This window comes from Pteropus vampyrus, unplaced genomic scaffold (assembly GCF_000151845.1).
Source record: "Pteropus vampyrus isolate Shadow unplaced genomic scaffold, Pvam_2.0 Scaffold78, whole genome shotgun sequence".
Taxonomy (NCBI): domain Eukaryota; kingdom Metazoa; phylum Chordata; class Mammalia; order Chiroptera; family Pteropodidae; genus Pteropus; species Pteropus vampyrus.
Window position 1 is genome coordinate 994,424 of NW_011888859.1, and position 3,921 is coordinate 998,344.

The 3,921-nt window shown below is 37.9% G+C and overlaps 1 pseudogene; it reads right to left on the minus strand.

The window, feature by feature from the left end:
• Window positions 1-876: 876 nt before the first annotated feature.
• LOC111741458 lies at window positions 877-995 on the minus strand (annotated as a pseudogene).
• Window positions 996-3,921: the final 2,926 nt, after the last annotated feature.

Here is a 3,921-nt window from a genome sequence, read left to right on the forward strand (position 1 = left end):
AGTCTCCTTTGGACAGAACCTTCCTCCCTGAGCCTCACACAAAGGGACGCCAGCAGGGCTGGGAGTGGCTCCTAGAGCACAATGCATCAGGAGATCACAGACCTGGAGGCGCTTGTTTATTTATCATTTATTTTGCCAACTCCTCACCCCACCCTAGGAAGTCACTGATTGTGTTTTATCACAATCATATGCTTTTATAAAAGATTCAGATAGCCCATTGATGTCATCATCCCTTTTTATTGATTTATCTATTCAATTAGATAGGTACAGGGACCCTTCCTTTAAAAGATTATCCTTTATGGAGTGATATGGAAGGACTGAGTTTTCTTGGCAGTTTTGAGGTGGAATTCTTCGTGTGTGTGTGTGTGTGTGTGTGTGTGTGTGTGTGTGTGTTTCTATAGGCACATACTCGATTTCGGCAATTTTTAAGCAAATCTTGCTCTTGGTCATTTAGTTAAGAAAACAGACCAAGCTAAAAACAAATACAGCAGCTTATAAAATTTCAAAGATACGGAAGAAAATGAATCCATCCTTTCCTAGGGGTAATTACTTCTGCAGCTGTTTGAAGGTGGGTTCCACATACTGGGCGCCAGATTTCCGTCGGAGCAGGTGGAGATGCTGAGCACACGTCTGAGCGTGGTTCTTGATGGATGGGGCTGCGGGAAACGCTTGTCAATTATAAATGTTACATAGACTGGAATGCTTTACCCAGCAATATTCATGTTCCTAATTTAAAAGAAAGCCTGGATTTTATCTTTTGGTGCGTGGGGAATTCTTTTTTTTTTTTTTAAGGCGAGGCAACCCTTGGTTGACCTCACAGATTGCAAGGACCTTGTCAGCTTACAATCCCTTATTTTTTTTTTTTTTTATTTTTTACGCCTACAGCACCTGGTCTTCCTAGATGGTCTCCCATCCAAGTACTAACTAGGCCCGACCCTGCTTAGCTTCCAAGATCAGATGGGATCGGGCTTGTTCAGGGTGGCATGGCCGTAGTATGACATGTGGAGAATTCTTATGATAGTCACCCATAGAGGTAAAACTCACTTTCTGGATCTATTCCTTTAAAAAGAGTTTTTTAAGATGTAAAATGTATGGAAAGAGGACTCAAGGTATATTGTTTCTAGACATCTAGATGTTTTAACAGGACAACTTTGTAGAAGTGAAATAATTTGAAACAATACCTGTTAAATTTCTTTTACTCAGAGTTTGATGCTGGATAAATAATAGACACCCAAGATATCTTTATTGGATGAGTTAACTAATACGCCCTAAAAGTAACCAGTTTTCTTAACAAAATAAAAAGGCTTAAACCCACAGGAGACTATTGCTTCCTACTTAACCATTTTCTTTGGTATACTATATTTAAATAGGCCTATAAATCCAACTTCTTATTTAGCTTTGTTCTTTTTGAACAAACATAAAAAGCATTTTAAATGCTACTAAGAATATACATAGGAATAAATGTGAGAAGTAATGTGTGGATTTTGTAAGAATTTATTCTTCAACTGTATTGGTTCTCCCGACTGGTATTTTTCCTAATATTAAATAAAGCATTAATCACTGAAATATATGAGACATGTTAAGCCTTCCCTTTTCAGATCCTTGGGGAATAGCTCATAAATGTGTGTGTGTGTGTGTGTGTGTGTGTGTGTGTGTGCATGCGCTTTAGTTTTCTTTCTCTTTCTCTCTCTCTCTCTTTTTTTTTTGAGAAGAGTGATTTACATGTCTTTTTTTTTTTTTTTTTTTTTGAATCAGGGAACAAATATTTCTATTACTGCTGTGGAAGGGGGAATAGTAGAATTTGCCCATCTTTTCCATATTTTATTTAAAACCTACAATGATGAAAATGTATCACAAGATAGTATATAAAAGATTTCATGAATTAATTTCATGTTAATTTCTATATCGAAGATAATCTCTGGGTCTATAACGTATGAATGTGGCTAGACACAAAGTGAAGAGGAAACCAGGTGTAGTTTATTGTTATCAGAGAGGAATCATAAACCTGATTGGACTCAGGGTTTTGGAAAAGCCCATTCTTTGAACTCAGTTGTGTTTGAGATCACTTCCTCTCCGCAGTGGTGATTTTGGTGTTATAGTTATTTAGTCTAGTTCATGACTTAGCTTAGACCAATGAGTTTAAAACATCAAAATGTTCTCATTTTCTAAAATTCCTTGAATAAATTTTTAAACAAACCTTTGCTAGTGGGCTTGAAAATTGAGAATAACAAACCTTGAAAGTCAGCGGCCTCGAGCGCCCAGCCCAGAATCTTATTCTAACTCATGGAATAACAGCCGGGATTGTTCCACTTTACTGAAAGATTGCATTCCCTGGTATTATCTTATCAAAATGGACAAGTAACATTCTTCGGGGCTCGGTTCTCAGCAGTATAATGAAGGGACTGTTTTAGGTGATCTTGAAGAGGAATACTTCAAGCTCTAATGTTTCATAATTTGACTAAATGTCTCTTTTCTTTTAAAAAGTGATAATCTTATATACGTTGTATAATATTCACGATACCCCCAATTTGGCATATAGATTTTTCATTCATGTTTATTTACTTCATTATATTAAATTCATGATTTACGAATTTTTAAATATATGAATTTTTATTGCGTTGCAGTTAGGGTCAAACACTCCCATTTTGTTTTCACTTATAGAATAGCCACCTCTTATGTTTCCATGTCATTTAAAAAATACGGTTAACTAAGCATTCTTTTTATGTGCTGGTGTTCACACTGATAGCTTATTTCTGTTCTGCCGGGCACAGCTTTGTTTCTGTGCTCTCCTTATATTATTTATTTGGGTAAACTTCCAGGCTTCATGACAAAGTAGAAGGAGCATGTGTTTTGTAGACATGGATTTGAATCCCTAGTTCATCACTTAGCTCAGGTAGGTGGCTTAACTTGCGAGCTTCCTTCTACAGATTGGATAGAAGCTTGTTAAAGGATATGCTTTCACAAGTTATGCTAATTTTGATGCCCCTGGGAACAAATATATGTTCAGATTTCACTGCCTCATCACCGATATTGGTAGAATCTACTTTGACAGGTGAAAGATAATGTCTTAAGTTTGCCTTGGGTTTTGCATTCCTTTAGTTTATGAGAGCAGATAAATATTTGTCCACATGTTGATGGACTAATTTAATTTCATGTTATGCACAGTATTTATTGCCCACTTTATCTACTGGGGATTTAATGTGCTTCAAAACTCATGGTTTATGTTTTCACCTCTGCAAGCATTCTCTCATCTAACAATTTTTTTCCGATTTTTTTTTTAGTGAGTGGAGTTGCTCAGAGTGTTTCCCCTTAGAAGTAAGTTTCTTACACATAGGGAGTGGGTATCCAGGGAAAGCCCCAGTCCTGACTTAGCAAATTCTTCAGTATAGTGCTTTCCATGTTTCAGGTACTTTATGTATGTTAACTCCTCTCAACAACCTTAAGAGGTGTAGGTACTATTAACCGTACTTGCCAGATGAGGAAATTGAGGCACAGCCTGACTGGTAAAACAACTTGCCCAAGGCCACACAACTCCAGGAAGTGAAGCCTGCGCTGGCGTACTGGAGGTCTGGCGCCCCAGATTGCACTTTTTACCCTTTTGGGCTTACTCTGATGAAGCGTGCTCAGTTTTTCTCTTTAGGCCTTGGGCTGGTCATATAAGTTTATCCTCAACATTTGCAGGGCCCAGGGCAAGAATACAGATAAAGACCCATGCATCAAGCTCATAAACTGTTAAGTGAAATGTCTGGTCCTCTTGTCTTAACAATGAAACCTTTATAATGACCTAGAAGGCCAGGTCTGAGTTTAGAATCTCAAGCCCTAGACCTTCTATGTCAGAATGTAGTGATACTGGGAACTCCAGCCTCTAGTCTGTCCACTTCTCACTCCCGGCTGCCCTTCCTTCTTGAGGGGCCTCCCGTA